We start from the raw sequence: 13,251 nt of genomic DNA, 5'->3' as shown, positions 1-13,251 counted from the left end.
TAGTCCCAGAATAAAATGTCAGTCATTTAAGTTAGAGTTAAGAAGGAAGTTCTTCTTGTTAGTGGGTGGTTATCTTTGGAAATATTTATACCAGAGGGTTATGAATGCTCAATCTTTGAACATGTTCAAGACAGAATCAATAAATTTTTGAATACTGATGACTGTGGATATGGGAAGACTGGGGAAAATGGCATAAAGGTAGATGATCAACAATGATCTGTTGAAGTGATGGTGTAGGCTTGACACTGAGTGACCTACTCCTATTCCATATAATCATATGTTTCATATTGGGGAAAACTCTCCACTGGCTGGATTATACGTGGCATAAAGGAACTTTATGGTGTAGTTATTTGAGGTCAATTATCTTAATCCCAGGAAATCACAGCAGGAGTTTTCCCAGGTTAATTTTTTTTAATTAACCTGTTCAGTTTTATAATTACACTCTGGCACAGGTGAGAGTTGAACCTGGACATCCGAGCTCAGAAGTAGAGATTCTACCACTGGGCCATAAGGAGCCTCAAAACTGGGCAGGTGAGACTTAAACACAGGCCTCCTTGATCAGAAGTAGAGACACGACCACCACAATAACCCTCAAGTTCCCGAACTAATGTTTTCAGCCCTATTATGTTCAGCTGTTTCATTAATAATCTTTCCTCTATCATAAATCCATAAGTGTGCAATAAGCAAACAATCCTAATGTTCAATACCGTTCACAGTTCTTCAGACAGTGAAGCAGTACATGTCAATATCTGGGACAAAATCCAGGCTTGGGTTGCGAATCATAGAGTCATTGTGGTGGATGAGATGTCCTTTCAATCTATTGTCTCCACAGCGGCTCACTGAGCATTATGGTTTCGTGCCATTCTTCTGCCTTTTGCCATAACCTTGAATATTGTTTCTATTTAAATAATCATCTAATTCCCCCTCGATGCCTCAATTGAAACTACCTCCACTGTATTTACAGGCAGTGCTAACTACTCACTGTGTCTAAATGTTTTTTCTTACATTATATTTGCAAATTATCTTGAATCTGTGCCTTTTAATTCTCAATTCTTTTATGAGAGGGAATAGCCACTTCCAATTTGCTGTGTCCTGCTCCCTCATGACTTGGAAAACTTCTATAAAATCTCCTCATAACTTTTTCCTTTCCCAGAAAAGCAGTCCTGACTTCTCCAACCTATCTTCATAACTAAAGTTTCTCATCCCTGGAATGATTCTCGTAAACACCTTCTGCTCTCTCTCTAGTGCATTAACATCCTTCCTCAGGAAGTCTCGGGCAATGACCATCTGCAACAAAAGAGAAGCTAATTATAAATAAAACAAAGTGCTGAAAAAGTTCAGCAGTTCTGGCATCTGTGGCACGTGGAACAGTGTTAATGTTTCAAGTCCAATATAAGTCGTCTTCAGAACTAACAAAAGATTCAAGAAGCTCGATTCCATCAGGACAAAGCAGCCAGTTGGATCAGCACTCCAACCTCCACATTGAAGCAGTCATTTTCTGTGCACAGTGGAAACAATATGTACCAGCCCCAAGAAGCACCACAGCACCTCACTAAGGCTCCTTCAACAGTGACCTCTACCACTTCAAAGGACAAAGGCAGCAGATACATGGGAACTTTATTCATCTGAAAGTTTCCCTACAAGCCACATGTGACCCTGACTTGGAACTATATTACTGCTGCTGGATCAAAATCATGGAACTCCATACGTAACAGTGCTAATGATCTAAATATATCAGATGAACCAGAATGGTTCAAGGAGTTAGTATAACACCTTCTTCTTAAGGGCAGGTAGGGATGGGCCATAAGTGGTGCCACAGCCAGCGACACCCATATCCATGAACCATTAAAAATGAATCCATGTTTACTTGTAGGAAGGTTGAACAACACGTGGGCTTGGGCTGAAAATTGGCACGAACATTCATGCCATGCAAGCTACAGGTAATCACAGAATTATTGCAGTGCAAAAGGAGGCCACTCAGTCTACCTTGTTTGCACTAGCTCCCTGTGCGTTCTCTGGCCCTCTCCATGTAATCCTGCTTAACTCTCCTTTTCAGGTAAGTGTTTTGAATGCTTCAGTTCAACTTAAATCCACTACACTTCCATTTCCAATATAAGAGAGTCTAAGCATCTCTTTGTGATTTTTAGTAAGTAAGCAACTAATGAATCTATCATTAATGAATTCTCCCAGCTCACTGGGGTCACCAGAGGCTTAATTAGAAAAACTACATAAGTGGCTACACCTAGAAATCAAAGGCTGGAAAGGCCGTGAGGATTAACTCACTTCCTGACTCTTCAACAATGTTCCACCATTTATTAAGGCAAAGTCAGGAGTATGATGGAGTGTCCTTTACTTGCTATATAATAATATATACAAGACCTAAGGAATATGAATAACAGAAGACAATACAGTTACATGTCGAGTCTGCCCATCATTTAGTATGATCTTGGGTTTCAACCCCACATATACCCTGTTTGCAATATGCCATGATTGCTTGAGAGACCTAAAATCTATCTTGGCCTTAACTATTTTTGTTGCTAGCCCATCCAAAAACAGCTAGTCTAAAAAAATCCAAAGATTCACAGCCCCTTGAGTGAACAAATATCCTTTCATCTTAGTCCTAATTGATTGGCCCTAATCCTGAAACTGGGCTCTTGTTCTAAATTCTCCTGCAAGGGAAAAACAACTTTATAGTATCTTTATAATCTTGAATGTGTTAATGCAATCACCTTTTATTTTCTAAACAACAGCGAATTTGGACTCCATTTACTCAGCCTGTTATCATAGGATAATTCTTTCATCCCAGGAGCACTCTAATGAATGTTCTGTGTCATATCTCCAATGCAAGAATACAATTCTTTAAGTATGGAGACAAAACTACACCCAGTATTTCTGGTGTAGCCTCACTAAACCGTGGGAAGCCTTCTTTTTTGTTGTATTCAAATCCCTTGCAATAAAAGCCAGTATGCCGTTTGCTTTCTGAATTGCTTGCTGTACGTCTGTGCTAACAATTTGTAAATAAACGCAAAATGCACAGGATGCTGGAAATCTGAAATAAAGAGTTCTGAAGAAGTTGCATTGGACTTGAAATATTAATTCTGTCTTGTTGTGTTGCTGTGTTTCTCCAGCACTTGTAGTTCACAATGAAAACTTTGTGTGGGTACACCCAAATCTCTGCACATCAATATTAACAAGGTTTTGTATACTTATGACCAAAGTAAATAAACTCATTTCTCTGTTGTTGCTTGTTCACTTACGCTGTATATTTTTGTTTTTGTAGCCTCTTTGTGTCCACTTCATATTCCTGCATAGTTTTGTATTGTCAGCAAACTTAGATGCATTATTCCCTGTCTCATCATCTAAGACATTAAAATAGATTTTAAATAGCTGAGATCCCAGCGTGGCTCATTACACCACTCCTGTATCGTAGCCTGCCATATTATATGTGCTTTGGAATATCAACCACAACTACATGAGCCCTTGTGTGTAACATTTTGTGTAACATTTTATTGATTGCCTTTTGGAAATCCAAGTACATTACATCTATTAGTTCCCTTTATCCATCCTACAAGTTAAATCCACAAAAAAACTCTGAAAAGTTGTTCTACCAGTACAGTATTTCCCTTTCATAAAACCATGTCCCTTGCTCAAATCATATAATGCTTTTTAAGTGCATTGTTAAGATCTCCTTGATAACAAATTCCAGCAGTTTTCTGATGACTGATGGCAGGCTAACTGTTGTAGTTCACTGGTTTCCCACTCCCTTTTTTTAAAAAGCAGTTTTTCATTTTCTAACTTTCATTAACCTGGGCCCATGCCTGAATTTAGAAGTTGTGCTTAATGTGTTGTCGGATTGATCCTCACTGTTTCCCGTGAATTGAATACCCTTCTGCCGTGCAAACCCTTAACCACGTGTTGATTTTGCCAATGTGTTGTCCCTATCCAGTTTTCATGTGGCTCAGATAAAAGTTCTACATTTATTAGTCATACGGCTATACTTTTCAATTTAGCTGCCACCTCCTTTCTGTCTCCTTAGCAAGACTTTATTCCTAATCTTTCCTGTGGTGTTTGTTCAGACATGAAGCACAACTGGATCCTTCTCAGCATCATTTTCCACTTTGTTGTGGGTCACTGTGACCTGCTAACTGCAGCACATTTCAAACGTCTAGTGTGTTTGGCTTCTGTGCCTTCATGTTTGTCAGATTCCAGGCATAAAATGGAACTGTTGACTGGGGAAACACTTCAGACAGGCTCCTTTTGACATCCTACCAGCAACTGCTAGCAGATCGTTTCGCCTTCAGAAATGTATGCTTTACCAAGATCGTGGAAGTTCTTCCTCAGAATCATAAAATGTAGTGTACATTAGTGCAACTCAGATTAATCAGAATTGAATTAAAGAGGAATAATGACCTTCACATATTTTTCAGGTAGAAAGTAAAGTGAGTTGCTGAGGGGGAGGATGGCCAAACATAAGTCCAGAGAAGAAAAGCTAAATTCCAGCTTTTGTGAAGCTTGTTATAATGGTGTCAATAAGGTGCATATCATTCGATTGGAAAGAGGCTAATGGGCTCATTTTCAAAAAGCTGATAGAATTATTGTTGATTAACTGCAGGTGCATTACTCAGATCACTGAATGTAAAAGAATGAAATTCATTATCAGGAAAATTATCTGTACCTTAATAGTGGAATGGTTCATAAGTTACTGGAGAAACTCAGCAGATCTGGCAGTATTTGTGCAGAGAAAGCAGAGTTAATATTTTGAGTCCAGTGACGCTTTCTGAGAACACATTCACCATTCATAGATTCACAGAGGTCTTAAGGCCTTTCGGCCATTGTGCCTGCACCAGCTCTTCAATGGGTATCATGGCCTGGTGCTAATCTTCTGCTTGTTCTCCATACCCTTGCACGTTGTTTTAGCCAAACAGTGATCCAATGCCTTCTTGAATGCCTCAGTTGAGCCTTTCTCCATGACACTTCCAGGCAATGTACTAAAACCCTAACAACATGCTGAGTTACAGATCTTCCTTACTGCGTCTTTACTTGTTTTGTAAATTACTTTAAATTTATGTCCTAGAATCCCTATGCTGTGGAAACAAGCTATTTGCCCCAACAGGTCCACACCGACCCTCCAAAGGGTAACCCACCCAGACACATTCCCCTACCCTATTATCCTATATTTACCCCTGACTAATGCACCTGTCCTACACATCTATGGGCAATTTGGCATGGCTAATTCACCTAACCTGCACAACTTTGGACTGTGGGAGGAAACCAGAGCACCCGGAGAAAACCCACACACTCATGGGAAGAATGTGCAAAATCCACACAGTCGCCCGAGGCTGGACTCAAACACGAGTCCCTGGTGCTGTGAGGCAGCAGTGCTAACTACTGAGCCACCGTGCCACCCCTCCTCTTTCCTTTTACAAGTTGAAAGAGTTTTTCCATATCTAATCATTACAGCCCTTTCTTTTCAAGGAGAACAATTGCAAATTCTTCAATCTACCCTCATAATGGCACTTTCTCATTTCTGGAACCAATCCGGTAACTCACATAGAGTCATAGAGACGTACGGTGCGGCAACAGACCATTCGGTCCAACTCGTCCATGCTGACTAGATATCTTAACCTAATCTAGTCCCATTTGCCAGCACTTGGCCCATATCCCTCTAAACCCTCCACATTCACATATCCATTCAGATGCCTTTTAAATGTTGCAATTGTATCAGCCTCCACCACTTCCCTCTGGCAGCTCATTTCATACACGTACCACCCTCTACGTGAAAAAGTTGCCCCTAAGGTCCCATTTATATCTTTCCCCTCTCACCCAAAACATATGCCCTCTAGTGCTGGACTCCCCCACCCCAGGGAAAAGACTTTGTATATTTATCCTATCCAAGCCCTTCATGATTTTATAAACCATTATAATTCACCCCCCAGCCTCTGACGCTCCAGGGAAAACAGCCCCAGCCTCTCCCAAAGGTCAAATCCTTCAACCCTGGCAACATCCTTACCATTAATTGTATAAGTCCTGTTAAGGTTTGCTTTCCCAAAATGCAGCATCTCACATTTATCTAAATTAAACTCCATATGCCACTTCTCAGCCCATTGGTCCATCTGATCAAGATCCTGTTGTAATCTGAGGTAACCTTCTTTGCTGTCCACTACACCTCCAATTTTGGTGTCATCTGCAAACTTACTAACTGTACCTCTTATGTTCACACCCACTCTTTATGTAAACGAAGAAAAGCAGTGGACCCAGCCCTGATTCTTGTGGCATTCTATCTCCATTCTCCACTGTGTTCACATCCTCCCTATAGCGTGCCGTTGAGAACTGTAGCAGTACTCCTGTTGAGGTCTAACAAATGTCTTTTATAAGTTCAACATCACCTTCCTGCTCTTGTACTATTTGCCCCTATTAATATAGTCTAGAAAATAGTATGTGTTTGCTTCTCTCTTCGTCTGTCCTGCCACCTTCAATCATCTGTGGCCATATACACTGAGATCCCTCTGCTCCTGCACCTCTTATGGAATTGTACCCCTATTTCACATTGCTTTTCAATGTTCTTTCTACAAAAGTGCATCACTTCTCACGTATCTGCATTGAAACACATCTGCCACCTCTCTGCTCATTCCACTAACTTGTCTATGTCTTTTTGGAGTTCTACATGGTTCCCCCTCATACTTTACAATTCTATGTTTCTTGTCATCTGCAACTTTGAAATTGTCCCTTACACACTAAAATCTAGATTGTTATTGTGTGTTAGGAAAGGCAAGGCTCCTTATAGTAAATAAAAAACGAAAGAACTGCAGATGTTCTAAACTAAATGAAAACTGAAAGAACTGCAGATGCTGTGAACTAAGTAAAAAGCGAAAGAACTGCAGATGCTGTGAAGTTCTGAGGAAGAGTCTCCGGACCCAAAATGTTAACTTCGATTTCTCTTCACGGATGCTGCCAGACCTGCTGAGCTTTTCCAATAACTTCTGTTTTTGCTCCTAATAATGACCCTGAGGAACCCCACTGTAAACCTTACTCCAGCCCAAAATAAATTGACCAGCACATTCTGTTTCCTACACTCAGCCAGTTTGGTATCCTCATTATTACTGTCCTTTTTTCTTCCATGACCTGTAACTGCTTGTCTTAACCTTATAGATTTCTTGAAGAAACTCAAAGTTTCTGCAATTTTCCAGGCTTCTGGCACCTCCACCAGGTTTAGAGAAGACTGGAAGATTATGGCCAGTGCCTCGCAATTTCTGCTTTCACTTCTTTCAAAATTCTGGAATGTATCTTTTCTGGTCCTGGTGCTATATCAACTTTTAATTACTTATAGTATATCCAGCACTTCTTCCTCTTCAGTTTGAATCCTTCCAGTGATAGATTTTCTTCCTCTGTCACCATGGCCTGTGGATCATCTCGCTCCTTGGTAAAGACAGATGCAAAATATTCACTTAACATCTCAGCCATGGCCTTTATCTCTAGGTGCAATTCCCCATTTTTCCCTCAGCAGCCGTCCTCCTCCCTTTACCAGTTATATGGCCTTAGAAGAGACTCTTTGGCTCACCCCTTTATGGTAGTTTTTTTCTCATAATTCCTTTCTGTTTCTCTTATTTGCTTTTTCACCTCCCCTCTGAACCTTCTTGTTGGTTCTCAGTTGTATTTTCTACTTGACATCTATCACAAGCACACATCTTTATCTTAACTTCTATCTCCTTTGTCATACAGGGAGGTCTGGACTTGTTTGTCCTATCTTTCCTGTTTTGGAATTCATCACAGATTGATTACCGATTCAGAGAATTAAGATCCTGCATGACCAATTTCCTTGATGTTTTCTCGAGATGACATTCTCAGAAAATCTCACTTATTGGCTGGAGAGGCCCTAATTGGGTAATAGCTCCCGTTTCCCAGTGCTGGGTACACTCATCCGTCTCTGAGTGAATGTCGTAGAATGAGGACTTTAATTGCCTTTAGAGTCTAAATTAATCATGGGACCTTCTCACCTCAAAATTAAATTGGAGCTGAGACGGGAAGATATTAGGGTCTCAACTAGCAATCTTCCCACCCATTTAAATGCACCCCTGTTGACAAAACTGCCTTGGGGAAGGCATTAAGTTCCAGTCTGTGTGTAGACTTCAGAAACATTTGACAAAATGCCATGTAAAAGTGTGCACAAAACATTAGCTTTTTGGGGTCAGTTTTGAGAGCAGATTTAAAGAAGAGGCTGATGTCCTTATGAGACATGGTTTGACACATTCTTCAGCTGCAGATAAAGGTAAAAGTAAGAACATATTAAGCATAAATATTGGAAGGCAGATTGCGGTGCTTTTCCAGCACCACACTCTCGACTCTGATCTCCAGCATCTGCAGTCTTCACTTTCTCCTATAAGCATTGGAAGTGGTGAATATTTGGGTATATCAAAAAGTGTAAAAGGAAACATGATAATAAAGGATAAAATGAAAATAAATTTGGAAAATGACCCCAGACTAAATTGCAAGAGTAAATAAATTAAGTTCAATAAATAAAATGAAAAGATTATAAAATTATGTTGTTCTATTAACTGATTATGTTAAATGAAGCCACGTTAGAGGTGTTCATTCTGTTTATGCTGCAGCTTGAATACTAAGTCTTGAATCTTAAAGTCTTTCATTAAGTTTTGCAAAAGGATATGATAAAGGACATTCGTAAATTAATGTGACAGGAAGATTTGGCACTAATGGCCCATACTGAAAGGTGATTAGTATGAACATTTTTGCTACACTGCTAACAGATTTTGATGTGTGCTGCTTCGAATCCATGTCACAGGAAAATTGAGCCAAAAACCACTAAGCAGTATAAATAAAGAATACAGTAGACAGAAACATCAAAGAAAAAAGCCAGCAATTGATCACATGTACCCACTCTGTTTACATACATGAAATCTTTTCCTTTGTTTTCTCACGAGTGTTCTCAATAACCTTTTAGTTTTTTCCAACTTTCTTGAAGAAAAATGGAGGTGGGTACAATGACAACATTTAAAATGACCTGGATGGGTACGTAAATAGGAAGGGTTTAGAAGGATATGGGCCAAATAGGACCAGGTCAGATTGGGATGTCTGGTCTGAGTTGGACTGAAGAGTCTATTTCCATGCTGTGTGACTCTATAACTCTTTGAATAATACTTCCACATATATCATGCAATTTCATCCAGACTTCAAAAAGCTAGGATGTGAATTTCTGTAATATTTACATGTGCAAGCAATGCATTAATTGTATACCTGGTCTTATAAGGACATTGACACTGAATTAAAGCATCAGATTTCCGAACTTAAAATTGTGACCTCAAATTTACAATCAAGCTAAAGCAAAATTCATAATTTGCTTTTCTGTTCAAAATAGAACACATTAATATTTTTTGGTATTTAGCTTTCATTGCTATGTTAATAGATGATTGCTAATGTAAAATGCATATAGCTGGGGTGTATTTGTTAAGAAGCTTTTATATGTGGTGGGTTGCTTTGGGGTAATTGTGTGAGTGGGTGCATTGATAATGGTGCTGGCAGCAAGGTCATACCTGACTGAGTGATGAATGGGAAATGTTATGGACCAGACCAGACCCTCTCAAAACATTTTAAGAAGGTATCCTAGATCCTAACTTTTTCTTAGTTTTAAAGGCAAATGTGAAGTGCCTGTTCCAATTGCAATGTGACTGATCAAACTACTTGATGTTAAGCAAAATTTATTTAAACACTATACTTAAAATACAACCAATGAAAGAGGGATTTAGAATAACAACTCTATTGGAAAACTTAACAGAATAATCGATACAGTACCTACTAACTAACTATTCCAATACAGTAACATCCATTGAATATATTGCTTGACAAAAAAGGAAAATTCAGTCACACATTCTCACACTCAGTTCTCTAATCCAGGAGGAAAAAAACATCAAGAGAAAGTTTAGAGAGAGTAGCAGTTAGGAGACATTCACTAAAGCTTCCAACTCTGTTGAGATCCCAGAGGTTCTGATGCTATTGACAAAACAAAATCCAGACATCGTGATCTGTGATAGCTGTCCACACCCATTCAGGATGTTACAGAAAAACCCAGGGCTTCCCTAGCTGTTTACATTACCCTAAACTGCTTGGCACCTCTGCCTTACAACTTCTCTTCTAAAAGTCAGGACAAGAATAACTCCTTTAAAGCTGTAATATTGTCACAGAAACAATGCCTTGATTCAGCATAACTTTGCTGCTTTTATATTCATACCTGAAGTCCAAAGTCCAATATATTTTGCCACTCTCAAAGGTCCATGCACATGAACCCTCAGGAATATTTGACCTTATACACTCTTTAGAACTGTTCTATTAATGTAAAGGCATTCCCAGGGTGGTGAACAGCTTCTGTTCTGGAGTCCATTCGCAAGCTAGTATTCAAAGCAAAATATTGTAATGCTGCTGTTTGTAAGCACAGGAAATGTTCCTATGTCTGGTCGTTTAGAGTTACAGTCTTGTCTGGGATTGCGTTTGTAAGTATGGTTGTTCATAAATCGGATATTATTAACCATAGACCCCCTGTATATTCTTTGGACGGTTGGTGTGGACTCGATGGACTGAATGGCCTGCTTCCACATTGTATGTATCTAGCCTTTACCTGAAAACTCTCTTTCTTACAGATTACACATTGTTGAGTTCCAATTTTCCCTGTAAAGCTTTAGTTCCATTTTACCCTAGCTAGATACCATATCAATGCAATTATCCCTCTATGAATAAAATAACTTTAGATTTTATTTTTACTTTTCTCTTCCCTGTTAATAATCATTATGACACGATAAATCCAGTCAAGTGTACTCACACAGAAAATTGATCTATCTCCTATCCTTAGCATAGATCCAGCAATGTCTCTTAGGGGATCTATTTTAGCAGAATTTCTCACTTTACGAAAACGTAAGCTAAACAGGAAGGACTTTCTTAATTGCACAATATCATCTTTTATTTAGACCTTCAGTATGAAATGGAAATTGAAGGGATAACCCCAAATTCTGCTATTTCTGAAGCTCTACCAATAAAATAAGGTCGCTAACAGAGCTATTGCTTTGCTCACCCTTTGCCAAAAGATTATTCTGCAGCCTCTTTGTGATATCTTTGACCCTGGGAGGCATGTGGAGTTATATCTACAGCCACAACAACTGTTCCCCTGTTGGATCAGCTACCACAATTGCCTTTCAACTCTTCTTTCACCTCCATCCTTACAGCTGAGCCATTTGTTATAAACTTGGTTCTTGCTACGTTCATCTGAGTAATATAGATACCATAAACACTGGGTAAATCTAATTAGCACCTATATTGTGCAGGACAAATTCCTAAATGTTTACAACAGTTTTACTAAAGCAGCATGTTGAGGAACAAGTTGGAAATATACTCTTTAAATTTAATTTTATGCAATGAGAAAGAACTAAGAAATCATCTTTTGTTAAAAAATTCCCTTCCAAGATGAGTTACCATAATATGCCATTTTCCATTAGGAAAATTATGAAATTTTACTTAAAACTTGAATCTTAAAACTACACAGACAAAGTACTGTGGGGGTGAGATAGATTGTGCGTATTAGGAAAATTGGAATACTGTACACAGGTAATAGATAACATTTAAAGAATGAATACATGGTTTGCAGCAAACATTGTTATGTAGCACAAAAACCCAACAGGGAAGTGAGTCTACTGTGGCTAAGAAATAGAGTTAACAGTTGTAATACAAAAACAGAAATTGCTGGAACAGCTCAGCAGGTCTAGCAGTATCTGTGGAGAGAAATCAGAGTTAATGTTTCAGCTCCAGTGACCCTTCTTCAGAACTGTTTTGTTTCTGAGTTTGAACAGTTGTGCTAGATCAGGTGAGGATCTTAAAGTTGCCAAAAAATAATAAGCCTGATGATTGGGAGCATTTTAAAATTTAACAAAGGAGGACTGAAAAACTGACAAACAGGGAAATTCTTTTGGGCAATAGTTAGTGAATATTTGGATAAAAGCAGAAGCATGTGAAAATCTGAAATAATAACATAAAATGCTAGAGAAAACTCAGCAAGACTGGCAACATCAGTGGAGAGAGAAACAGGGACAATGTTTTGATTACAAAGTTTCTTTTATTCTTTTTTTAAGGGTTTTTATGCTATTGGCAAAGGGCGAAGAGGAGTGAGTGGAACAGATTGTGAGCTGGCCAGAGAAAAAGACAAAGGCAGTGCTAATGGAGGTGAAGAGAGATTCAGATGTAAAATATTTATAAATAATAGATGTAAGAAGGAGGATGTTCCTATGCCATAATTTATTTGCAATTTACATTGTAAGACAGGTCTTGTGACTACACAGGCACAAATGGTCAGAAAGTCTGCACCAGTTGTAGACAGTAGATAATAAATGATATTAATCATCATAATGGCTTGTTCTGAACGACATAGGAGCATTTACTAATGTACTGCTTGTTGCACCAGCCCATTGAGCAAATGGACAACTCATCCATCTTAGGACAAGCTAAACAGAGACATGCACGAAAATTCCTAGAAGCATGGCATTCCAACTGGAACTCTATCAACAAACACATCAAGTTAGACCCCATCTACCACCCCCTGAGAAAAAGACCAGGAAATGTCATCACCACCGGAAATGACACCATCCCAAAGAAACACCATCATATACGTAGAAAGCAGGAATCATATACACTGCTTTGCCTGAGGCCCAGTGAAGATGTTACCTAGTAGGGTGACGAAATGTCTGGAAATGAATTCTCCCAGCTCAGAGAATAAACCTCCATCCAGTAATGTAATAAAATCATACAGAATAAAATGAGAGGAATTTGCTCATTGTGTCTGGCTCTTCAATAGAGCTATCCAATTAGTCACAACCCATCCTGCTCATTTGTTCTGCAAATTATTCCTTTTCTCGACATTATATATACAGATAGTTATTGTTAGGAAGGATGTCAAACAGGAGTCTCTGCTTCAATTTTCATGAGTACAAGTGACCTTTATTCAGAACTCTTTCACCAAATGTGTGGGAGAAGTCCAAATCTGGCTTTCATGTGGGTCCCAGTTGCCCTCTTAAATATGGCTCAGATTGGAGGAGGGGTCAGTGACATTTGGGCTTCCCCTCTGAATATGGTACTTTTATGCATTTTGCGACCAATAATAACATGCAACATAGATATCATTGTTCCATGCCCCTAAGCTGTATATCCAATTCTGCAAAACACCCGACCAGAAAGGAGCTTTCCCATGATCTCATGTTTACC

At 39.0% G+C, this 13,251-nt stretch overlaps 1 protein-coding gene across 4 annotated transcripts in view; it reads left to right on the top strand.

Moving 5' to 3' along the window:
- The window catches only part of stau2 (staufen double-stranded RNA binding protein 2), a 370,605-nt gene that overhangs the window by 7,729 nt on the left and 349,625 nt on the right, over positions 1–13,251 (top strand). For 3 of the 4 annotated variants that reach the window (XM_060822781.1, XM_060822785.1, XM_060822783.1), the window contains exon 2: positions 12,126–12,216. The exons of the other annotated variant lie outside the window; for it this stretch is intronic. The gene's annotated coding sequence lies outside the window, so the exon portion shown is untranslated. The remainder of the gene's footprint in view (positions 1–12,125; positions 12,217–13,251) is intronic. 4 annotated transcript variants of the gene reach the window in all.

This window comes from Hemiscyllium ocellatum, chromosome 4 (assembly GCF_020745735.1).
Source record: "Hemiscyllium ocellatum isolate sHemOce1 chromosome 4, sHemOce1.pat.X.cur, whole genome shotgun sequence".
In the NCBI taxonomy this organism is placed as follows: domain Eukaryota; kingdom Metazoa; phylum Chordata; class Chondrichthyes; order Orectolobiformes; family Hemiscylliidae; genus Hemiscyllium; species Hemiscyllium ocellatum.
Note: the sequence above shows the minus strand (reverse complement) of the source record. Positions and strands in the feature narration are given on the sequence as shown.